At 37.7% G+C, this 26,819-nt stretch overlaps 1 protein-coding gene and 1 long non-coding RNA gene across 2 annotated transcripts in view; one reads left to right on the forward strand and one right to left on the reverse strand.

The window, feature by feature from the left end:
* GRID2 (glutamate ionotropic receptor delta type subunit 2) overlaps positions 1–26,819 on the reverse strand; it is a 1,602,175-nt gene that overhangs the window by 92,646 nt on the left and 1,482,710 nt on the right. The window lies entirely within an intron of this gene.
* LOC133249361 (uncharacterized) lies at positions 14,006–17,480 on the forward strand. Its single transcript, XR_009736921.1, has 2 exons — positions 14,006–14,634; positions 16,571–17,480. It is a non-coding gene; the product is annotated as an uncharacterized LOC133249361 (long non-coding RNA).

Raw genomic sequence — 26,819 nt, forward strand, 5'->3', positions numbered from 1 at the left:
AAATTAGACAAAAATCAGTTTGACTTTATTAATATTATATTTTATATAATAAAAGACCCCTTTTAATATAAAAACATACTGATACATTGAGATAAGTTTATTTATCCCTCCACCCACCCAATTATCTCTGACATAACCCTCATAGAGTTTTGAGCATAGAAGATCTAATTATATAGGAGATACAACTTGTGTATGGTTGAAAAAATTTTTAGAAATTGCATACTAGTTTTTTAGGTCCCCTATTGGCAATAAAGAAAATATATTCATTGATTTCTTCAAAGATCATTGAAATCATTTGGACATTTTTCTTTAAAGGAACTAAACTTCTTATTTAGAAAAAATAACAGTGAGGTGATCTATTATGCTTTATAATATTTAGAGGAATCTGAAAAAATTAACTTTTATACCCTGAAAGGTCAAATATGATCAGACATTCTACTGATAATCTATGATGGAAGAGTTTAAATTCAAATCAAAACAGGGAATGAAATGTTAAAGAGTTCTTGTATATTCATACTGATCATTGATTATAGAAGGATTTGAAGCCTGGAACAGAGCAAAATTTCTGCCCATTAATTTTTTTCTTTTAAAGAAAAAGGTTTGATCATGGAGACTGTAGGCCATTGTACCTGACTGCTATATGCTAAAATATATCACTTGAACACGGCCTGGCACTTAAATATAATTAATTGAAAATGAACATGAATACTTAAAGTAGTGATGTATTTTAATAAGAGTTAGGATGATCTAATCTTTCTCTCACAAGCATGGGTGGTGGACCGGGGGTCAGAACATACAGCAGACCCACCAGATGCCTATAATTAAGACAGATGGGCTCTGTACCTCAGAGGATAATACCCAATGGCAAAAATAGGAATGCAGCTAGAGGGTACTTGCAAATTCTGTCTGAGAGAGCCAAAATGTCAAAACTGTAGAATCCAAATACTGCACAATTTAAGGGACGATTCTGGAGTCCAGAATGGAAGATAAAGCCAAAAGCCATGAATTTGAAAAAAATATAGTGTTGAAAAAGGAGATGCAAGGAAAAGTCAGGGCAAGGACAGCTAGAAGGCCTGGGGTCACTAGTGGGTATTCTGAGAGATGTGTACGACCCAAAGAATTTTAAAAGCAATATAATAACTAGGCAAATGTGGAGTCTGATCATAAAAAAACAGCCTTGGATTCTATGGTGTACTCCTAAGTTTTGTTAACTGCTGCAACTTGAAGGTATTTGACTGTGAAACCCCTGTGGACCATTGCTTAACGAAGGATTAGAATATCCAGGACTGGTTTTAATTGAATATCTTATCTTGTTTCATGTATGAGTTGGCCTTCTTTAAAAGACAGTTCAAAGATCTGGACAAGACAAGATCTGTCTGTATTCATTAGAATTATGTGGAATGGCTCAATTGCTAAGGAATGATGGATTAGTGAAAACATTAAGGTGACTTTGAGACATTTGTGCTACGTGTTACTTAACATGTAGGACCGTGGTGATGCAAAAATGAGAAAATAGATATGAAAGTACAATTTTGGAACGAAACAGTTCTTACAAAGGCAGGATGTGGCAACAGTTGTGATGTTTGGGGCTTCCCAGGTGGCGCTAGTGGTAAAGAACCTGCTGCCAATGCAGGAGACATAAGAGACATGGGTTAGATCCCTGGGTCAGGAAGATTGCCTGGAGAAAGAAATGGCAACCCACTCCAGTATTCTTGCCTGGAGAATCCCATGGGCAGAGGAGCCTGGTGGGCTACAGTCCAAAGGGTCACAAAAAGTTGGACACAACTCAAGTGACTTAGCATGCAGGTGATGTTTTTGCATTGATATGGAAAAGTATTTAACATTTTGATATCATCTTTTCAGTCAAACTGGGGCAACTAAAATAATTTTCTTCCTAATAAAAAACCTGTAGTAGATTTTCTACATTCTTTGGGTGCTTCTAGTATACAAAGGACTTCTGGATGTAGGGAAGCACTGAAGAATACAAATTATATTATCAATTTTAATGAAAAAAAAAACTGATTACCTGACATATCTGCTTTCTCTAATATCTCAGGTTAGTAATCTATATGATAAATATAGGAAGGGGGATGTTGCTGCTATTTGCCAAGTTGCCAATTGTACAAAAGCCAATGTGCAGAGTACTTCAGTCTCTTCACATTTCTCATCAAGGCTGAAAGTAATTTAAACTGGTTCTTCTACACAAAATCATTACAGAGATTCAACATAGAGACAGTTTTAGATATAAAGCTTTAACTATGTAGTCTCCTTATCATCCCATTATATTCAACATTTTTAAAAAGGAGGTTATCTTTGGCTACTAAAGAAAAAGAGAATATATATATATATATTATTTTTCAGCTGACGCAAGCAGAGGATTGTGTTTTTCCGCCAATACCAGCCCAGTATGAGACCTCCAGCATACCTACAAGGTGGTTAGACAGCTGCAGTGTAAGCAAGAGCCCAGCAGGTGGCATAATTATGGCGAAATGGTTGGGATTTTGCCCAGACTGAAGAACTCAAAAGATTTCAGCACATAGTAGTATATTTTCCTCTCCAGGGTAAAATATTTAACAACAATATTTAGTCTTAACATTAGGAAAAAGTATTTATGGGAGTAAGTTGCAAATCCACAGAATGACTTCAACCATGAAATAGTTAATATTTGTGGAACTTGAGGCAAAAGTAGAAGCACAGCCTGGCATATTGCATTTCTAAATATTTTGTTATGCCAAGAGATCAAATTTTAAAATATATTTTTAATGGAAGCTTCATGATCCCTTTTTCTTTCCACTTCCAGCTCTTTTCTGCACTGTGAGGGTCTTGCTGACATGCATGTGGCCCCACTGGGTACATATCCACCCTTTATCCACACTGCTGGACAGCTATCCCTTGGCCACCCTAGGGCCTAGGGAGTTACATCAGTGGTTTGGCTCCCCCTCAGGGAACAGACTGGGCAAAGTGGTCTATGGGTCCAGAAAATGGGATCAGAAGAGTTAAGAGTTAAGTTATTATGGGATCTGGACACTTGCAGTATGGTCTAGAGGGAATGCATGGATGGATTCCTGGTGGACATGTTCCCTTGACTCTGCAAACTCTTCAATTGGTGGGAAGGAAAGTGGCAAAAAGAAGGTCAGAAGAGGGATTTGAAAGATTAGGGCTCAGGGCAGGGGTTTAATAAGAGCTAATCTATATAGTGTTTTTCTGTTTACATTCAGCTCTCATGTTAGTGTTCTTGCCTGGAGAATCCCATGGACAGAGGAGCCTGGCAAGTTACAGTCCATGGGGTTGCAAAAAGCTGGACACAACTGAGCAACTAACACTTTGTATTCTTGGGGCTTTCCAGGTGGTTTTAGTAGTAAAGAACCCTCCTGATAACGCAGGAGACATAAGAGACGTAGATTTGATCCCTGGGTTGGGAAGATCCCTTAGAGGAGGGCATGGCAACCTACTCCAGTATTCTTACTGGGAAATCCCGGGGACAGAGGATCCTCGTGGGCTGCAATCCATTGCAGTTGCAGAGTTGGACACGACTTAGCACTCTCTAGTGGTATTAACAGTAGTAGTCTTAGTCTAGGGTTCTTTCCATTGTGCTATCTTGGCAAAGGCTGATCAAGTTTGCAATAGGCTGCTATGCCATGCAATTAGTGTAGAGCTCATATCCTGAGACTTTTGAACACTTACATGGTGGGTCGGGGGGTGGGGTGAAGCCTTTGGATAACACATTTAACTTTTAGGCTGGTATGATTGAAGGAAAATCTTTCCACCCACAAACACCAAACTGTCTAGTCTGAGGTTTGGACATAAACCCTCCTCGTCAATACACAGAGTTTTAGGATTTCACTCTACTTAAACAAGTTTTTGCAACAGCCAAACACAATGAGGCATTCTGAAGCCAGGTCTGTTACACCCTTTTGCCAACAACTCAGCATCTTCCCTATTAAAAGACAGAAATATAGCTTCAAATTTGGGCTATATTTGCCTCAGGTACTTTGATTTTTTTTTTACCCTAGATTCTGTGGCAAAATCAAAACCAAAATAATTGCCTTTTATTGCTAACTGTTCCATCTTAGATCACATTACTCACATATTTATATTTACTCTCTTGGAATGTTGGGTTATAAAGCAAATGCACACTGGGTTTCCTTCATTAAAGACTGGACTGTCTAAAAGATTCTGATGCTTGCTAATTTTTTTAAAGAGTTTGTTCTAATGGTGTGGTCCCATTGTATAGACTCAGAGACTTTCAAGTGATACTAGAAGTGAATTCTTTTAAAAATTATATCTATGTTGAAAATGAGGTTGTCCATCTAAAATAAATAAAAACAGACTGGTTTTTAGTAGAAACATGTGGATGAATTGCCTGGAATTCACCATTGACATCTGAGATGGTTAATTTTATGTATCACCTGAGTGGCCACAGGATGCCCAGATAAAACGTTATTTTGGGATGTATCTGTGAATGTGTTTCTGGGTGAGATCAGCATTTGAGTCAGTGGATTATGTGAATTTGATTGCCCTCCCAATGTGAATGGGTACCATCCAGTCCACTAAAGTCTAAAGAGAACAAGAAGGCCTCACTTCTTGCCTCGATGCTTGAGCCGGGGCATCTCATTTCATCTCATCTTCTTCTGCTCTTGGACTGGGATTTACACCATTAGATCCCCTGGTTCTCAGGCCTTTGAATGTGGACTGAATTCCACTACTGGCTTTCCTGGGTCTCCAGTTTGCAGATGGCAGATACAGTGACTTCTCAGCCTTCACAACTGCATGAGCCAATTCCTCAAAATCTGTCTAATGTATGTAATGAATTCTGTTTCTCTGGAGAACCCTGATCAATACAGCAGCTTTCCTCTGACTCTAGGAGCAGATACTGAAGCACCCCAGGACTCTGAATACTATGTGGAAGCGTCATTGTAACCCATTTATTAAACAAGCAAGTAAGTCAGCTTCTGGAAATTCAAAGTTTTGTTTTTGATAAATCATAAAGCCAGCTCTTATGGGGCCAAGGTTTTTTATGAGGTGCAAATGGAGTGTGGTATGTTTTGACCACTTCAGATAGTTGCTATTCTTTGGATCAGTATGTTAGAAATCTTATACCTTTTGCTTCTCCCTCTTCAGTCATTGTTATTGGACAGGAAACAGTATCCTGCTAACAGACGTGAATTCATTATAGGATCTCAGCTTCCTTAAATTCAGCTTAGCATCACCTTGGGTTTCAGGCAATACTAAGACCATCATAGAAATGGTCTCCTGACATAATCAGGTATTAAGGCTGAGAAGAACAAAACCGTACCATCATTGGTTCCAACAAATAATTGTTTCAGAACTATAACTAGCCCCAAGGGAAGAATGGTTTATGATAACTGCTGTAAATGTAAAAAATCATTATTTTGGGCAATCTTTACTGGTTTGTATGCAAAATCTCTACACGACTCTATTCACCAAAGTAACATTGTTCCCTTAATTTATCCTGGAGAGTTCATCAAAAAGTCATACTGCTAGAAATTAGATTTCACTGGGATTTGAAAACAGTCAGAATAGCCAATTAGTGAGTAGTGCTTTGAAAATTTTCCAGCCGGAAATCATCTTCAAATTTTACAGCACTGAAAACTTTGCTTATCTGCACATGTAATAGGGGAGGTGCAAGGAGGGTGGGCCCCCAGTGGAAGAAATGTGGAGAGGAAATACAAAAATTTGGAGAAGTAGTAACTTCAAACTATATACATTACCTGTGGAAACTGAGGTATACCTTCTGCACCCATCTTCTTGATAATCATCACATGAAATAAAACATGTAACTGGTGGGAGTATTATGTGACTGCTATGCAGGGGAGTGGGGTGAAGTAGACAGAGGTCTAACCTTGGAGTTAAATTGAAATTCAGCCAGTTCAAAGAGTGACTGTATTGCCGTTTCAGTATTAATTTTTACTTTAACGATAGTGTAGTTAATCTCACACATGGCACTAAAATTTTTTCAAAATATATAGGAATTTCTGCAGGGCTCTAAAGTATGTCTGGTAGTGTATTATTTTTAATGATTATGATAGTGATAATCTAGCCAATATTTACTGCAGTATACATTATGCAAAGAATGCTATTTTAAATATGAAAAGACAAGAATGTGGTTGCTACCAGAAATTTTTGGTAGGTTGACTATTTAATGCTTAGAAACGTATTTTCTATGCATGATTATAAGCTTCAAATATATGATTCTATCATGAACACACTTTTTTTCATACAGAATAACTATTTACAAATATTACCCCACATTAACTCAGAGGCTATCTGCATGTCTTATATTGTTTTTGAATTTTTTTCTCATTAGAAATGCTATGTGATAGTGGAAAGGTCAGGGCAATAAAATATGATGCACTATAATAAAATGTGATATGCAAAAATATAATACAAAACAAATTATCATAATAAATATATTAACATTTCTCTCACTGGGATTTCACTCACTGAGCACTCCAAATCATTTTGTACCTGCTGTAGAAACAGAAAGCTAGCAAAATAAGACCCCAAATGATCAAATGTCAGACGTCACAAGTAAATACGCAAAGTTCATAAACCAGAATAGTGTCTGAGATCTAAGAGTAATTTCTTATTTTTTACAAAATTTTTATAAATTTATCTATTTTTTTTAAATAGCACATATCTTTATCTATGGGAGATTCACTACAAATGACTCTGTTTTGAAATTTTCCCTGGTCCTGGAGAAGGAAATGGCAACCCACTCCAGTATTCTTGCCTGAAGAATTCCATGGACAGAGGAGCCTGGTGGGTTATAGTCCATGGGGTCACAAAGAGTTGGACACAATTGAAGCGACTTAGAATACATGCATCACTGATGCTGAGCCCTTCAGTCTGACTTGGGCCATCCTACTTTGGCAAGGCCCAGGAGAAACTAATCACATTTTCCATAGAATAAAATTCTATTCATCACAATTTTCACACAGAATTCTAATTACTTATTTGCTCTCTACTTTTTCTTGCTCTTTAAAGACTGGGGCCATGTTTTGTTTATCTTTGACTACCCAACACTTAGTGCAGTGACTAATACATAGTATATCCTCAATTAATATTTTCTGAAATAAATTACATTTGAAATAGCACAACAGGAAGCATTGAAAGGGGAGGTGAAAATAGAAATTATAAAACGTGAGGGCAAATAGTCTGATAGCAAAAAAAAAAGAAACCATATGAAAATCAGATAATAGAATTTAAAGGTCATTGGGTGTAAGAGAAAATAATTATGTACATCTTGGTAATACCTAATGTTATCATAGTATCAAAGCACAGTGAAAGAACAGATTTTCATAATTATCATCTGAGATTAAAATATTGTCTTTATAAAGGCAGGGGAGTGTATCCTATTTGAGAGGAAAGCTTTAGGTATATGAAAAATTATAAAAATTACCTCATGGTGGCAGAGCACTAAAACATTACAAAGCTATTATTTTCCATAGTTAATGCATAACAATTCATCATGTCTCTGGTTTATATAAGAATAAAGAGGAGAATGTTAATTTTTTAGGCATCTAAAGTTTGTGTGTATGTGCTAAGTTGCTTCAGTCGTGTCCGATTCTTTGCAACCCTGTAGACTGCAGCCTGCCGGGCTCCTCTGCCCCTGGGATTCTCCAGGCAAGAGTACTGGAGTGGATTGCTGTTTCTTTCTCCAGGCAATCTTCCTGACCCCTCAGGGATTAAACCCGTGTCTCTTATGTCTCTTGCATGGGCAGATGGGTTCTTAACTACTAGAGCCACTTGGGAAGCCCTATCTAAACTTTAAGGAGAGTTCTTAAAGATAATAAATGTGAAAGGCATTGCTATATTTGATCATTCTGAAAAGAAATAGGCATATAATATAGCACTGGTTTTAAATTACTCAGTGAGAAATATTTGGAGTCCATCTCAAAGCAGTGTGTTAGTCTTTCATGGTATTATGTTAAATCTTATTTCACATGGTGAATTTAAACAAAAGAAACAATGGTTATGTGACTCAAATTTAGTTCCTCAATCCCATCTTTGTCACAGAATAAAAGCTATTATGATATGTATATGAGAATGTTATCTTGTAAGCTTTATGCCTAAAATATTAATCAGCACATTCACATACAACCTGGTAAAACAGTGCATTTTCAGGAAAGAATAAGCAGTGATTTATTTTCATAGCACCTGTCTGGTGACAAACAGATGGTTTATCCTTGGACTCTTGACTCTTAAAGCCATTGCTCCCTATGAAACCCATCTCAGCAGGTTTCTTTTTTGATCACTTAAGCCCATAAAAGGTACTTCATGTTAGAATTACGCTTCGTCAAAGGCCGTAGGGATAAGTCTTCTCCATAGGTGCTACCTCCTGGTTATCTCTTAAGGCCAGGAAGAGCACAGAATTTAAAAAAAAGAAGAAAAGCTAACAGTTATAATGGGAACCTGGATGTACTTGGTCAAATGGTTCTACTTATCCAGTAGTTCTGCTGCATTAGCCTGTCTTTGTCCTTCAAAATCAGTTTAAACACATCATTTCTTTCAAAACAGCCTTCCTTATGCTTCTGAGCCTGATTTAGATTGGTCTTTTTCTCTGTTCTATTCAAAAACCCATGAACTCCTCTGACAATTCTTACCATGATATACTACATTGTTTCATTCATTTTGTTTTTCATCCATTGGAATAAGCTAATTGGAAGCAAGGGTCATCTTATTTGTCTTTGTATCTCTGGATCCTAGGCAAGAAACCATCATGCAATAGGTTTTCAACAGATGCTTGTTCAATTAAGTTAATTACTAACTGATGAATGCAAAGTTTATATACTTACAAATAAAATTAGAACATCTGATACCAACCTAAAATTTGACAATCTTTTGAAGAAGTGTTCTAATATTTAAAAGCAGTTTCATAATAATTTTGTTTCTTTCCTTCTTTCTTACGTTAATGCTGTGAGCCCATGTTTACAGGTAGTCATGTTCTGGGGCAAGATTCTGGAAATTGCTGTTACCTATCTTAGTTATCTGGAAAACTATTCAGTCTTACTCTTTTCATCATCTTATTTAAATGAGACCCAGGGAGTCTTCAACTGGGGGTGTAAGTGACTGAAAGCTGAGGGTTACAATAAGGCAGGAAAATCCTACCGACATCACAGTGTACCGAAAGTGCCTTACCAGCCACGCCCTGTTGCTGTCTTCTGAACTTGCCTTCTAGCTGCCGTCACGTAATTAATCCAACAAACAGCATTTACTGTGTGCCTTCCACATGCAGAGCACTACTCCAGGTGCTTAAGGTATTTACTAGGTTTCAATTCACTCAAACCCCACACAATGAGACCCTCTGAAACTCTTTAGCCATTTAAATAGCACTTGGAAAAATATCACTACCATCAAAACATACATGTCACACAATATACTAGCTATTCACTTGTCAGCTTTTCCTTCCATAGTGTAAGCTCCTCTAAGGAAGGGCATTAATTGTGCATTAATTCACTGCATTCCTAAGTTCAAATTCATTAAAAAGTTACATGGAAGATGCTCAAACTTTTGTTGAATTACTGAAGCTGCATTTAGCAGCAAAAAAACTGACATAAACTGTTATGCTAGAACAATGCTGACAATGAAGACAAAGCAGATAAAAAAGACATATTAAGAAAAGAAGCATATTATTTCAACAGACATTTATTGATTGTCTACTACATTCAAGGAATTTTGGAAACTACAACATAAGCCAGTTATTGTGCCGGCCCTTTCTGGGCTAATGGTCAACTGGGGATATGTACACAAGTACTCTGTTGCATCCTCTGTTGGAAGAATAGTTACTCTGATAAGCGCAGTCAGGTAAGTGCAAAATGAAATGACCTAAAGGAAGAAGCAGTATTAGAACTGAGTCTTGGAAACTGAGTCAAACTTTATATGGGTGAAAGAAGAAGTAAAAAAAAAATCATGGTGACATGTAAATTCTGGGAGTATCCCAAAAGTGGGGTCAAGGGTAAAACAGGTGTGGTCATGGTAGTAAATTAAGATGGACATTTAAGCAGAGAAATCTTCAAGAAGATAAAAAGAAATGTGGTACACTCAAGCAACTTAATGAATGTAAACCTCAGAACACTTAACAGTTATCAAAACCAGCTTTAAAAAGATACATCTGCTCTCTGTTCAATCCTCATGACACCTATCCTACTTGTTGGGTTCTATTATCCTCATGATACAGGTGAGGAAATTGAGCCCTGGAAGAGCTGAGTTAAAGATTGTATAATTTTTAAAAATGCAGTGCAAGAACAGAGTTAGTCATTTCAGTTGTGTCCGACTCTTTGTGACCCCATGGGCTGTAACCTGACAGGCTCCTCTGTTCACGGAATTCTCTAGGCAAAAATACTGGAGAGAGGGTAGCTATTCCCTTTTCTAGGGGATCCTCCCAACCCAGGGATTGAACCTGGTCTCTTGCATTGTAGGTAGATTCTTTACCATCTGAGCCACCAGTGCAAGAGCAGATCTAATGCAAATCAGGTGAACTCCAAAACCTCAAAGGTCCTACCTTCCAAAACTGATTTCTCTATTTTCATGTCTTCACCTGTCCCAACACATTCCTTCCGTAAGTTTCCCATTTCATTAAAGGACAGCTCTACCCTTCTAGTCGTTTAGACCAAGAGCCTGAGAGTCGCACTTGACTCTTCTTTCAAACCCCACATCCAATCTGTCAGCAAATTCTGTCTTATCTATGCAGTCAGATGACTTCATATACCCTTTGCTACCTCCATTATGGTCCAAGTCACTTCATACGTAACATAGGCCTCCTAACTAGTCTCTCTGCTTTCACTTTGTCCGCTGTAGTTTGTCACAACAAAACATTCACTACAATCTTTTTAAATCTTGATTCAGACAGCAGCATTTCTTGGCTCAAAACTGTTTAATGTCTTTCCATCTCACTCAAAGTAAAAGCAAAGTCCATACTATCCAGCAATTCCACTTCTAGGTATTTATCAGAAGAAAATAAAAACACTAATTGGGTAAAGATGTCTGCACTCTCCATTCATTACAGCATTATTTACAACAGCCAAGATACGGAAACAAGTGTCCATCAATGGATGAGTGGATAAACAAAACGTGAGATATATATATTTATAGATGTATATAAATTATTAACCATGGACCAGTATCTTACCCCCCTCATTTCCCCCCCTACCTTGCATTATCATTCTTTATAGCATAGGAATGCAGGTTCCATAAAAGTGGGGATAATTTTTGTCAGAAATATTTGTCAAACTAGGTGATACATGAATAAAGGTTAGCACAGATCAAAGCAACCTTTTGTATCTTCTCAATGAGACACCATAGATAACTACTTTAAACATGCGAAAAATTTTCAAGTCCACTATATATTAGAGTTCTGTCTTCTTGAAATACAGTGCTCAGGGAAATTGAGGAAAGAGATTTGCTATCCAGGAATTAAACAAGCATATTGACTATGCCAAAGCCTTTGACTGTGTGGATCAATTTTCCACAATAAACTGTGGAAAATTCTGAAAGATATGGGAATACCAGACCACCTGACCTGCCTCTTGAGAAATGTGTATGCAGGTCAGGAAGCAACAGTTAGAACTTGACGTGGAACAACAGACTGGTTCCAAATTGGAAAAGGAGTGCGTCAAGGCTGTATATTGTCACCCTGCTTATTTAACTTCTATGCAGAGTACATCATGAGAAACGCTGGGCTGGAAGAAACACAAGCTGGAATCAAGATTGCCGGGAGAAATATCAATAATCTCAGATATGCAGATGACACCACCGATGCAGAAAGTGAAGAGGAACTCAAAAGCCTCTTGATGAAAGTGAAAGAGAAGAGTGAAAAAGTTGGCTTAAAGCTCAACATTCAGAAAACGAAGATCATGGCATCTGGTCCCATCACTTTATGGGAAATAGATGGGGAAACAGTGGAAACAGTGTCAGACTTTATTTTTATGGGCTCCAAAATCACTGCAGATGGTGACTGCAGCTATGAAATTAAAAGACGCTTACTCCTTGGAAGAAAAGTTATGACCAACTTAGATAGCATATTGAAAAGCAGAGACATTACTTTGCCAACAAAGGTCCGTCTAGTCAAGGGTATAGTTTTTCCTGTGGTCATGTATGGATGTGAGAGTTGGACTATGAAGAAGGCTGAGAGCCGAAGAATTGATGCTTTTGAACTGTGGTGTCAGAGAAGACTCTTGAGAGTCCCTTGGACTGCAAGGAGATCCAACCAGTCCATTCTGAAGGAGATCACCCTGGGATTTCTTTGGAAGGAATGATGCTGAAGCTGAAACTCCAGTACTTTGGCCACCTCATGCGAAGAGTTGACTCATTGGAAAAGACTCTGATGCTGGGAGGGATTGGGGGCAGGAGGAGAAGGGGACGAGAGAGGATGAGATGGCTGGATGGCATCACTGACTCGATGGACGTGAGTCTAAGTGAACTCTGGGAGTTGGTGATGGACAGGGAGGCCTGGTGTGCTGCATTCATGGGGTTGCAAAGAGTTGGACATGACTGAGCGGCTGAATTGAACTGAACTGAACTGAACTGAATGATCATAGACTACCTATGGACTGAGGTCTACATACTTGCCCCTTCCATCACGAAGCCTTCCTTTCTAGAGTCCTCTAGTCTATTTTGCATTCCAGTAGTGCATTGTCTGTATCCTATGGCTCCTACTTCACCATCATATTATATTATGCATGCACATATGTATGTATGTATGTATGCTTGTTCCTGAGTCTGCCAAAGTGCATGCCTGTTTGAGTCCTTTACACAGACATTTTGCCAGCGGAAACAGACACAAGTGCTGTTCTTACATCGCATCCAGTGTGACCCAGCTCAAAAGAGCAGCTTTCTTACTTGGGCTGCAGCATGACTCCAGGGTAGTGAGGATTTTGGAAAAATTGGCTCTGCTTTGCTTCTCAAGGGTTACCACCCTTTGTGTTGATGTGTGTTCTTATGGTTGAGCATGGGCAGCCAAAATGCTACTCTCAAGTAGTTTGGGGGCCATTAGCAGATTGAAAACCTTGAGATTACTCTTTACAAACACCCAAAATAACCCACCTAAAGAATCCCATGAAGTAACTGTGTGAACACTAAGGGAGGCTAGAGGTCCTATGTTCTATGGAGCATTAAGCGAGTGAATCAGAAGTTCTTATAGTTCTTTTCCCCATTCCCTAATTGGTGAGGTCTGGAGAAATTTGGATTATAATAGCACAGAAAACCACCTGATGGTAAAACTCAGAATTAGCCTTAGTGCCAAACTGTCTGTTTTCAAGTTTACTAGTATTTGTTCCATTTGTCTGTGGTTGTCTGTGGCAACATGCAGAAGCGCCATGAGTTTTCTCCACAGCTGTTTAGGGCAGAGAGAAACATGCTTGTGAGGAGCTTCCCTTTTATTAATGGAAATTGCTTCCTTATTTAGGAATTAAACCGTGCTATCGGTTAGTTAAATGGAACAGTTCATGTTTTGTGGGCAGCTGAGCTAAACTCTGTTTTGTTTTTTAAAGAAAAAGCTCTTTCTTTTTACTTCATGAGGGATTCATTTGATTTGATATCATTGGACAAAGAAACTGGAGACAAGAACATTTTTTCCAGTGAGTTAGGTTTTTAAAAAAAATTATTGTTATTTTTAAACCTAGTATCAATTCTCTCGCTGCTAAAAACATTGTTATCATGTGAAAAATGAAGAAATTCACCCATATCTCTCTTCTCAAGACAGCTTGAAAACACTCTTGCTACCTTTTCCCAATTAGCTTTCTCTTGCTGAGCCTGAGCAAGACTTTTGAGCTCTGCCTCTCTATTAATTTATCTGCTTTGAAAAAATATTTGCAGGAGCTTTCTTTAGGATCAAATCATACCTTACTGCAAAAAAGAAAGTCCCTGAAAACTTCAGGAGATTTTTATTTCATTTATTCAATAAATACCTATTAAAGATCTATGGTGATTCAGGCACTGTTCTAGGCTCTGGGTCAGATCAGATCAGATCAAATCAGTCGCTCAGTCGTGTCTGAGTCTTTGCGACCCCATGAATCACAGCACGCCAGGCCTCCCTGTCCATCACCAACTTCCAGAGTTCACTGAGACTCACGTCCATCGAGTCAGTGATGCCATCCAGCCATCTCATCCTCTGTAGTCCCCTTCTCCTCTTGCCCCCAATCCCTCCCAGCATCAGAGTCTTTTGGGTACACAGCCATAAATAAAACAGACAATAATAATTCCTGCATATTTTGGGGAAGGATCATGATAAACAAAATGCATATGTAATATTTAGCCTAGGTCAGATGGTGGTTGTGCCATGGACAGCAATGAAACAGACAGAGGATGGGGGGTACCAGGGTTGAGAGGGACAGGCTTCCAACTTTAAACACATTGGTTGGTGATGGCTTCAATGGGAAGGTGGGATTTTAGCAATGATCTGAAAGAGATGCGGGATTACGTCATACAGAACTCTGGAAAAAGAAGAAGAGTTTTCTAGACAGAGGAGAAGTAAGTGCAGAGGTCATGAGGCAGGAAATGGCCTGTTCTGTAAACAGCAAGGAAGCCTGAGTAGGTGAAGCAGAATGAGCAAGGGGGAGAGTTCAGAGGCCACAGAGGCAAGGTGCTGAATGCAGATGCTGGAGCACCTTTGAGGTAAGTTTACTTTTGATTCTGAGAGGGGAAAGTCACTGGAGAACATCTGCAGAGTTGAGCTATAATTGTGCTTGTTTTACAAGATCCCTCTTGCTGTTTTGTTGAGGAGAGGCTATAAGGGAGCAAGAGTGGAAGTGGGGTTGCTGTATTTGTGATTGACTATACTGTTAATTCTCATTATTCACAGCAGTGATGGGCCATAAAGAGGCAGCAAACACTGAATTAGTGACTCCTGAACCATTGCTCCTAGGTGAAATACACGTTAGGTTCCTGTGAGCCTCTGGTCACAACATTTTCATCAAAAGATCAGTTCGTAACTTTGTTTTATGACTGTTTCTGCTCAAAGAAAAGTCATATTAAATACACATTTTTCATGTATCTTATTAAACACACATTTTTTTGATTCATTAATTTCAAATTCACTACCAATGCCACTATAACTTGTACGTGAATGAAACTTCTCTAACATTTTCTCTGTTAAGACATGCCATGACCTTCTTGTACTTAGGAACATTACACAGTACTTCAGCACTATTCAGGTCCATTTTAAATAACAAAATCACCAAAAAGGAAACTTCACAAAAATGCAAAAGCCTTGACAGTGGACTACAGAAAAGATACTTTACTGTACAAGAACTAAAATAAATTTGGCCTTAGCTGGGAACCTGAGTGTCAGGCAACTCAGCTTTTCCCCACTCTGCTCATGTGTGCATATGACTGTGAAAGTGTGGCAAGTATTGATTTTAGGGTTGCACAAAAATTCTTCAAGTGAGTTCTCAAGTACCGAATTGTGAATAATGAGGTTCTACTAAAATATTTTGTTGAGGGACAATTTTCCACTTTGTCTCTACATGTCTTGTGATGCCTTTTGTCTTGGACTCGTTTCAAGGATATTTGTCTAGCAAATAGCCTTGGGATAGAGGCAGATTTTCTTTCCTGACTGAATAATAAAGATGATGTCTCCATCTTGGGCAAAGTTTGGGCAGGTCAGTCCCTGTGTAAGACACACTATGTGAGCAGGATCTCTCTGGGCTTTACTCTGCATTATCTCCATCAGACCTGAGGGCAGGGAAAACTTGAAAAAATGAAGCGCACGCTGCTCAGTCTGCCGTGAATAAAGTTCTTCATTTCTGATCCAGGAGTCTCATGTCTTCTGTCAGCATTTCTGAAACTGTGACAGGGCTAACTTGACACTTGCAAGTCGTATAAAATCTCAGATCTCTCACAATTCTTGACATAATCACAATTTAAAATTTTGATTCTTAAAATATTTTTTAGAAACATTTGCTTACAAATCGAGGGGCAGGTTCATATCTATTGGCCCTTTCAAAACAGAATATTTCTCCCATTGTGTGATGGGTGTTTCAACTGAAATAGTAAGTTATTTAGTCCACAGTTATTTCTAATGCAGAACTAAATAGAGTCTTACTTTCTACTCTCAATATAAAATTATAGAAAATGTTCTTTTTTTCTGACTGTAAGCAATGTCTTGCAATATAAAAAACTTGTTTAGGTTACTACCTGTATCTACTGGCAAGTCAAAATAACACCATTTAAACATGGTATTAGTTGAATAAAAAAATAGTATAATTTGGGAAATAACCATAATTTTACATATATAGGAGCTATTTTGACTGAGATAGCATTTTAACTGACATTAAAACACTAAGTAAACATAGTTAGAAATACAAGCTTCCCCTGCTTGTCACATGAGAATACCCTTTGTTAGAAATAATTCATATGCATATGTTCTAAAATTCAAATTTAGTTATTTCAGAGTCCTTGTTTTTTTTTTTTTATTTTTTAACAAAGACCTCCAACTCTGGATCATCAAAAAAGAATCACTGGTACTATTTTTCACATGATCATCATAATAATGCTGCTATTGTAAATGTAAAATAATGAGTTATATATTAAAGCTATTTTTTTTTTTTAGTAAATCAGAGATTCTATTACCAAAAGGGGCCATTATAGCCTTCCTTGGACTGCAAGGAGATCCAACCAGTCAATCCTAAAGGAAATCAGTCCTGAATTGGAAGGACTGATGCTGAAGCTGAAACTCCAATACTTTGGCCACCTGATGCAAAGAACTGACTCATTGGAAAAGACCCTGATGCTGGGAAAGATTGAAGGCAGGAGAAGAGGGTGACAGAAGATGAGATGGTTGGATGGCATCACCGACTCGATGGACATGCGTTTGAGCAAGCTCTGGGAGTTGGTGATGGACAGGGAAGCCTGGCGTGCTGCAGTTCATGGAGTCACAAAGAGTCAGACATGACTGATAGTCTTCTTTTAAAATCATATAGTACAAAAGGGTCAAATTTCTTATCTTGATAAGGTTTTCAATTTGAGGACTAGTGTCAGCATCCTCAGTACTGAGCCTTTTTAACAGTTAAGTCTAACATAAAATTTAAAAGAGATTGAGAAAGTAATAGAAATTCCCACTGATGACTCAGCTATGTTTGGGTCTGCACTTTGCCTGTGAATCTTCATTATATCTCCTCTTCCTGATGTCTTAGTCAAGGCTACCAATCATCTAGTGCAAAGAAATTTATGACGAAATGCAAAATCTTAAAAGCTTAAAAAATGGAATATAACCTATCCATCATCCCTTTTTTTGTAAGCTATGACATCTATCAAATTAATATTTTCTCTTTTCATTTCAGAAGTTTTTTTGACAAACTGAATTTTAGTATGTATAACATTTAAAATTAAATATGATATGATGACCTTACCCTCCAAATATACAGAAAAGATTATTAATGATTTGTGGATGCATACGTAATCTATCTTTTTTTTTTTTTTCAGCCTACACCCACAAGGGAGGAAGGTGTGATAATTTTGGACACAAGCAGTAGCCACCATCCGGCTCATCCCCACCCAAGACTGTGGGACCTCCAGGCTCTTTAATTCATCTTGGGACTCACCTGTGAAAGTTTTACATGGACTTCTGTAGTTTCAGCAGCCATGTGGCCCCTTTCCTCCAGTTCTCTTATCCTTGGCACGTTTTTTTCGCCTGACCCTAAGGCCTTTGGACTTAGAGTTGGATAAACGTGTCTCCTGCACCCGGCTGTTGCTGCCAGAGTGCTGCTGAGGTTGCTGTGCTGGACTGTCTCTGCTATGAGCTTAGCTGCTGCTGCGGGATGGGGTTTGTCTTATGTGTGTCAGTGCCCCTGTTTCACTGAAGGCTCCAGTGCCCTAGGGTCGCCATAGAAGTGTGGAGAACACCTTATCCACTGTATCATTCTCAGTTAACTGGCTGAAAACCTTTGTTAACATGTGCTCTTGAATTCCTGCACAAATTTGGGGTAAAAATAGTTATTTGAGTTGCTTTGCTCAGATTTCCTACTTGAAAAAATTCACTGGAGGTTGAGAATGATGAAATATTAAAATTGTTCTTGGCCTCTTAGCAATGAGGGCATTGCTACTGGGCTGGGACTCCACATCCCTGATGAGTAATTCTTTACTTGGAGGTAACTGAATGATTCTGGTCAGCAACTCTGATGTATATGTGTCTGTGTGTGTAGGGGGTTTCCCACACCAATAAGCAATTTTCAAACACCAGCTGGGTGTCCTATAGTTCAACTCACTTCTGACACCATCTACCTGGAAATAGCATCAGATTCCTCAGGTTAAGGGTTCAGTCTTACAAGACTTCCCCATGTCCCTTCAGATGCCAACTGCAAGTCCAGGTTGTCACCTGTGCCTCTGATCAACTGGATTGGAGGTTCCAATAACCCCCCTCCCCTCCTTGGGTCTGATTAATTTGCTAAGGTAGCTGGCAGAACTCAGATAAATGGTTTACTTACTGGATCACCTTATTAGAAAAGGATATAACTCAGAAACAGCCAAATGGAAGAGGAACCCTAGGGCAAGGTATGGGGGAGGGTCATGAGATTCCTTGGTCTCTCCTGCATGTCACTCTCCCCAAATGTTCAGCAACTTGGAAGCCTTGTACTTTTGGGTTTTTAGGCAGGCTTTATTTTGTAGGCATGATCATTTCATTGAGCACTGGTAATTCATTCAACCACCAGCTTCTCTACTCTCCTCAGATATCAATCGTCCAAACAGGTTTGTTCTCCTTGCACCCCCTCCTCCATTCCCTCCCCATCAGTAGGTGCAGTCCAAAAGTCACACGTCATTAACATTATAAAAGTCACCTTCGTTGCTCTCATTACTTACGAAATTTTAAGATTCTTAGCAAATCTATGCCAGATGAAGACCAAATACTATTTCTCAATTATAAATCATAATAGCAACTTAGAATATGAATGCAATACAGATCTTACCCATCTTATGATGGAGCTTTGTCCTGGTAAACACACCTTAAGTTGAAAATATTTTAAGTAAAAAATGCATTTAATGCAGCTAACTTAATCTAGTACCTTAAATGTGTTCAGAACACTTATATTAGCCTATAGATGGGAAAAATCATCTCACATAAAGCCTATTATATATCAAAGTGTTGAATATCTCATGTAATTTATTGAATACTACACTGAAAATGAAAAATAGAATGGTTGTATGATTACAGAATGTTTATAAATGTATTGATTTTTTACTGTCATGAATGTATGGCTGACTGGGGTCTATGGCTTGATGCTGCTGCCTGGCATCACAAGAGGGTATCACAGTGCATACTGATAGTCTTAGTAATAGAGTATTGTGGTTAAGATTACTGACTCTGGAGCCAGAATGTTGAGGTGTGAATACTAGTTCCATCACTTGCTACTTGTATGATTTTGGGAAAGTCACTTAATCTCTTTGTAATCTCTAGTTTTTTCATCTGTAAAATAGGTGAGTTGTGAGGACAAAAATTATAATATATTTAAAGCTATTTGAATAGTGCCTGGCTATCATATGTCCTATACAGGCTTCTGCTATTAAATGATTAAAGTGGTATTATTTCAATACTTTAATTTATTTATTTAACACCACTTTAATAAACCACTGAAGTTCCCTATAACTTTATACCCACTTCTGTTGATCATGCTCCAGATTTGTCTGTTTTTATTTTAATCTCCTTCCTCACTTCTGAAACCTTTGATTCATCAGCATGAACTGTCATATTTCAATTACCTACTAAATGAAGGTGTTGGACTCAGTCCCATAGGTTAGCTGAAAATACAGGCTTATTTCATGCTGTAAGAGTAATCAAAAATCATATTAAAAATTACTCTGAGCTATAAATTGCAAACATAAAGTGACGTTTTCTGCTCCTGAAAATCCCTGTCACTGCTGGAGGAAGGTAAGAGCCATAACCTTTTGGTACAGTATCCCACTGGAAGTAGAAATGAATGGGCCATTTCAGCTCAATACTCATTCTGAAAATGATCCAGGTCACTGACTCAGTACAAATGAAGTTCCTCTCTGCTTCAACTCAATTACTAATGAGCATCCTGATTGCCCTCAAAAGTAAATTGGCAGCTGTGTTAGGTTCTATAAGAAATCTGTATCTTAGGCAATCCAACTATAGATTTCCACCCTCAGTGTAGCTTCCAGATAGTCCTCCTAAGAAAGACTTAAGTAGAATACTTTGAATAAGAACTCTATCACAGTAAATAAACAAATAAGAACTGGTGCTCTGGATATGAGTTTTTTGAAGTTGGGGCAGAGCTGATTAGAAATGAGAAGTCATTTTTCCCTAAATGATATTTTAGAAGATATTTTCCCCTAAATTTGTGCTTGAGCTTTTGAATGTATGGTTGAACCAACAAGTGTGCCATATTTACTTCTGTTTTGTTTTCATCTAGGAAAGACACTATGTTAGAAGGCATTGCTATCCTACAAAATCAAACACTGCTATGGTGGAATACTAAGAGTAGAGAAAATTTTTATGGTTTGGTGGGAACTCTTCATCCATAAGAGTGGTTCAAAGTCATTTGGTTGATCTACATTTAACATCAGCATTCACTAAATATCTGTAAATACATACAATGTCCTAAGTATATGATATACAATATTCTAAACAAATTAAAGTATTATAATTACTATAAAGATAAATTGAAATGAGCTTTTATTAAGATACAAATAAGAAAGAAGTAGAAGCTCAAAATTATAAGGAAACTGTAAATAAAAAGGGTAAGAATATGAATAAAATTTCACCTGAAGATGAAGAATTAGCTAGCTAAAGAAGGGCTAGCTAGCTAAAGAAGAATTTCTCATTTTTAAATAGGTGTTATTGTTATCAATGTATACTCCCTAGATGAAGGTTCTCAGAAGCCAGACTTGTATACCCACCACAGGCTCACAGCACACTAAGTGACAAGATACCGAACCCCTTCTCCCCCAGAGCAGTAAAACATCTATGAGAAAAGTGACACCTTTAAAACTACCCGAACAAAGAACTGATCATATGAACTTTTCTGAAGCAGTGAGAACTATAAAAAGGTCTAATAAAAATTGAACTTTTTAAGGGGTGTTTTATTGAAATGACAGCTAGAATTAGTTGCCTCACCTTTTCACAGCTGTCCTTTTTGGTATGCTAATTATGAGTCAAATATGGGGAAGGAAATGAGTGACTGGGAGTGCGGAATGTAGTGAGCAGTGTGTGAGTGAGTGTGTGTGTGTGAAGAAGGATGTATGAGTTTGTGGAAAATGTGATGTGTATATGCAGATGAAGCATTTAATTTTGTAATGAGCAAATCTCATTTGATTTGATAAACTGATAAAAATATAAATTCTCTGTTTATTGGTGACCTACCTTAAAACTTCCACTGTGTAATATCTACATATACTTTGCTTTATTCAATAAAGGTATCCTTGCATGTTGATGAACAGACTAAATTAGTTTTATTTCTAACAGATATAATCACTTGTAGCAGTTCTAAGCTGACATAAAGATTTTTCCAAATTAGTAACTGGGTTAATTAATACAAATAAATTGCTTAATATATGTTAGAGGTTTTCCAAGTCTCCCAATCTTTACACTTTATGGCACTTATTTTTAATGTCTCCATAGATTGTGGAATAAAACTAAGATTGAACATATTTAGTTATTCAATGGAAAATGGATTCAAAATTTTTACACAAAAACAGAATATATTTATCTCTCCTAACACATTAATTAGGAAGAGAAACACTTTACTAAAATGACTACTGACTGCAGTAAACCTTTTTGTTTTCCCTCAAAGAGAAATAATTGCTGTCTAGAAATGATTATCCTTATTATTAGGAAAAAAAAGATATTTTAACAAAATTGTTAGTGCTTTGACTTTGCTAGATACAGTAAAGATATGTATTTAAAATATGATATATTCTGCATACTTTGAGTCATGTCTTTTTTATTTTAAAATCTCAAGACATTTTAATATTCTACATGGTATTCTTTTTTCTCACTTTGTTACTATTGTTGTTGTTGTTCAATGGCTAAGTCGTATTTGACTCTGTGCCCCCAGGGACTGTAGCATGCCAGGATTCCCTGTCCTTCACTATCTTCCGGAGTTTGCTCAAATTCATGTCCATTGAGTCAGTGATGCTATCTAACCATCTCTTCCTCTGCCACCCTCTTCTCCTTTTGCCTTCAGTCTTTCCCAGCATCAGTGTCTTTTCCAATGTGTTGGCTCTTATACTAGGTGGCCAAAGTACTGGAGCTTCATTCAGCTGCAGGATTGGTCCTTCCAATAAGTATTCAGGGTTAATTTCCTTTAGGATTGACTGGTTTGCTCTCCTTGCTGTCCAAGGGACTCTCCAGAGTCTTCTCCAGCACCACAATTTGAAAGCATCAAATTATTATTATTATTTTTTAAAACTGAAGGGCAGTTGATTTACAGGGTGTTAGTTTTAGGTGTACAACAAAGTGATTCAGTTATATATAGTATATATATATTTTTTTTCAGATTTTTTCCCCTTATAGGTTATTACAAAATACTGAATATAGTTCCCTGTGCTATAAGTAGGTACTTGTTGGTTATCTATTTTATATATAGTAGTGAGTGTGTATATTTTAATCCCAAACTCCTAATTTATCCTTTCTTGTTTTTCTCATTTTATAACCATGTTTGTTTTCTATATTGATAGATATTATTTTAAAAGAATACCTATTTATGAATAATAAAATTATGCTAATAAACATATTTTTCAAATTAAAATTTTTTTTCTGAATTACTATGTATTTCACCATAATCTTTTCTGTGTATAAATCTAGAGTTATGCTACTGGTCAGATGGTCTGTGAAGAGTCAATACATACCTAAAAACTATTAATATTTGTAAGAAGGCCAGGACAATGAATAAGTGAGATGATGACAGAATAATTTAATCTGCCTAAAATTTTTAAAATGTGATATTGACATTTAATTATAAGGATTCAAAAGAATTAAAAGAGCACGTCTTCATTTCAGGGCTTTAAATAACATTCAAATTAAACAATTTCTTTAGAAGAGATTAGATATTATTTCTGTAATAGAGTAAGCAGGTTATGACCTAGATATTTTGGTTGTTTCTTGAGTGGGATTACAATTTCTTTTAATTTTGCGTTTCCAAACTGTGGGTCTGTTAGATGGAAGTTTTCTACGTCTACCATAATTTCTTGAATATTACTTTGGAAGAGCATGTTAAGGAATATATGAACTGAGGCAAATTCATAAAGCTATATAAATGTCCTAAAGAAAAGAGCTTTTTCTGTTTTCCTCATCTTTGGCAATAGTTAAAATGCTTCAGATTTCTGTATTCTATTAATTCACTTTTTTAAAAAAGATTTTTTTGATGTGGGCCATTTTTAAAGTCTCTATTGAATTTATTACAATATTGCTTCTGTTTTACAGTTTTGGGATTTTGGCCACAAGGCATGTGGCATCTTCAGAGAAGGCAATGGCACCCCACTCCAGTACTCTTGCCTGGAGAATCCCATGGATGGAGGAACCTGGTAGGCTGCAGTCCATGGGGTCGCCAAGAGTCGGACACGACTGAGCGACTTCACTTTGACTTTTCACTTTCATGCATTGGAGAAGGAAATGGCAACCCACTCCAGTGTTCTTGCCTGGAGAATCCCAGGGACACCGGAGCCTGGTGGGCTGCTGTCTGTGGGGTCGCACAGAGTCGAACACGACTGAAGTGACATAGCAGCAGCAGCAGCAGCAGCATGTGGTACCTTAACTCCCTGACCAGGGATGGAACCTGCACTCCTTGCATTAGAAGGTGAAGTCTTAGCCACTGGATCACCAGGGAAGTCCCTAATTCACTTTTAGAAAGATATTTGGTATACCAATTACTGTGGCTTATTTTTTATTTCATGCTTTATGCATGAAACAAACTTTCTTGAAAATTAAGAAATTCTAAGGAGGCCCACACATAGACATTGGTGTTCTCTGACTCTAAAATTGATTTCTATGGTTCTTCTTTGGTATGCAGTTCTGAAGTCTGATTAAAGACGAAAAGTGAAGTAAAGAGCAGGCAAATAGGACCCAGGTCTTCTGCTAGGTGATATATTTAGTAACCTATCAAGAATAAAGGAGTAATGGGTCTGGAGTTCTGATTAGTTCCTTATAGCTTTCACTAACTTTAGTTTTGGTTGGAGCATGTGTTTTTATTATTTTCTTTGTTATTCAGTAGTGGATTTCAAAGGCAACATCCATAAGTAGAGCTTATTTGAATCCATGATTACTGAAAAGAAGTATGTAATACCCACTTATTTTCTGACACTGGGACAGTGAAATTTTCAATTGGGACCTCATCTTCTTCAAAAAATTTTTATTACATTTTTCTTCATGGGTTTTTGAACTCTATATGCCTATTTTATACTCCTACATTTTGCTGGCCTTTTAAAGCATCCATTTATATGCATTTATTCTATTTTTATTCTCTTGTATCTATTGTTTTATCAGGCAGTTTCAATATTCTGGTACGACATATGCCTTTCCCCTTACTCAGGCACGGTAGTCTGTAATAATAGCAATCAAGGCAGTTCATTCTGATAAATGTGTGTCAGAAAAAGCCTGCTGTGACTTTGAAATATTGAAAGTGACTGATAACATAATGTGTGAAGCAGAATAAATGCATACAAATGGAAGTTTTAGCTGAGCAGTCAAAAACGAACTAAATACAGTGTCAGAACTGGGCCCTGAAAGCTCTGCATGCCATTGGTTTACAATGGCAAATTACTAAATGTACTTTGCAAAGTGTTTTATGAATAAAGCAGGGGCCAGAGTTTTATCATTTCTTTGTGCTTAAGCTTCCGCAGGAAGCACAAAGTGATGTTCCCTTGAAAGCCTTCTGGTTTGGGAAGTCACAGAGTGTTGAAGAAGAAGATAAAGCACTAAGGGGCAGTTGGGAAATACGATGAGAGAGGATGTGAACACTGAACAGAGGACGTGGAAAGGTTGGCTACTGGACAGACAGACACATGGGCTACAATAAACCCACTTATTAAGAAACACTGGGGAAATAAAAGAAAATAAGCCTTGACTGACAATTTGCTAAAACCTGTCCTTATTTTTAAAAGCTTACTGACATTTAAAATGGAGCACTTGGAAGAAAGGGATAATAAAAATAAATCCTTCTAATATTTGAACATCGCATAGATGGCAAATAAAGTTTTCACGTATGTAAGACTCCCTGACTTTACCTTATTTCTTGTCAACTCCTGTTTGCCTTTGTGCAAAGCTCCTAATAAAATGAGACACATCGATTTCATCTAGGCTCCAGCAGGGACTGGACTCTCTTCCAAGAGATGAGCTGCATCCTTATGCACTTAAAGGTAAGTTGTTTGGAGAGAGCTCAACTAAGCAGTCAAATAGTGAGGAAAAACCCCAAACCCAAAACGTCTCTCTCTTTTCCTCCATTTCCCCATCTTCTGCCCCCTTCCTCTCCACTTCCTTTTCTTACCTAACTATATTTAGAAGATAGTTTATTCTTCCTCAGGGATGTTAAGGCTATTGGTACACATCAAGAGGGTTCGTGAGTATCCCATTGGCAATTTTCACACATACAGAATAGAAACACTTGTAGGCAGTGTTATAAATATAGGTATCATAGAATTTGCCTCAATCCCTGCTCCTTTCCAAAAGTGTGGATGAATTTAGTGTTCACAGAACTCAGAGTTCAAGAGTCCAAGCCTGAGATACACTGGTGTTGGCAGGTGCCTTAGGAGATGTTGCCAAATATATTAATTCATAAAAATGGAATTTGCCTTCTCTGCGGGTAGAAATGTGGCTACTTTGTGAAGACTAACCACTGGGGTGGAAATGCGATGGTGTGGGGGAGGCTCAGAGATCATCCTAGCACCTCTGTCCTTGTGCTTTGTCTGATAGCTAGTTTTTGTTTGTTTGCTCTGTTCCACATTGTTCTTTCATGTCTCAAGATTACTTTTCTCTCCCTTTCAATGTAACATCTCTCATTTGGATGACTGCAGGACCTTTCAGATTGGTCTCCCAGCTGCCAGAGTCTACTTCCAGATAATCAATAATCAACACTGCAGCAGAGTAACTTTTATAAAATGTAAGCTTTTTATATCTAATCTCATGTAAAAGGACCTCTGATGGTGTCCTGTCACCCTCAGGATGGAGTCTGAACCAGGACTTGGTGAAGGAGGCAGAGGTTTCTTCCCCTGACCCCCATGTGCCTCCCTAGGTCCATTTGCTGCCATCCTCTCAGTCACACTCCATCCACAGGGGACCTCCTCCTCCTGTTCCTTCAGTGGTATAGTATGTGCTTTTCTTCAGCAACTGTATTAATCTGCTAGGGCTGCCATAACAAGGTACCAAAGACTGGGGTCTTAAAGAACAGAAATTCCTTTTCTTGTAGTTCTGCATGCTAGAAGTCCTGGATCAAGGAGTCAGCAAGTTGATTCTTCTGAGTCTCAGTAGATGGCTTCTCTACTGTCTCTTCGTGTAGTTTTTCCTGTATGTGTTTGAGTCCTAATCGCCTCCTCTTATGAGGACATCGATCAGACTGCATTGCATTTGCCCTGGTGGCTTCACTTAACCTTAATTACCTCTTTAAAGACCTTATCTTCAAATGCAGCCACATTGTGAGGTACTGGGGATTAGAACCAAAAGAAAGGAATTTTAGGAAGACACAATTCAGCCCATAATATCAACTGACTTCAACTGCTCTTTAAATTGTTCAGTATCAGCTTCCCTAGGAAGCCTTCCTGATCCTTTTCACCAGAGTTCTTTATCTATTGCTTGTGTTCTCAGAACACAAATCACACAGAACAGAAAATACTCCTTTCGCAGGTTTATCTTT

The sequence above is a fragment of the Bos javanicus genome, chromosome 6 (genome assembly GCF_032452875.1).
Source record: "Bos javanicus breed banteng chromosome 6, ARS-OSU_banteng_1.0, whole genome shotgun sequence".
In the NCBI taxonomy this organism is placed as follows: Eukaryota; Metazoa; Chordata; class Mammalia; order Artiodactyla; family Bovidae; genus Bos; species Bos javanicus.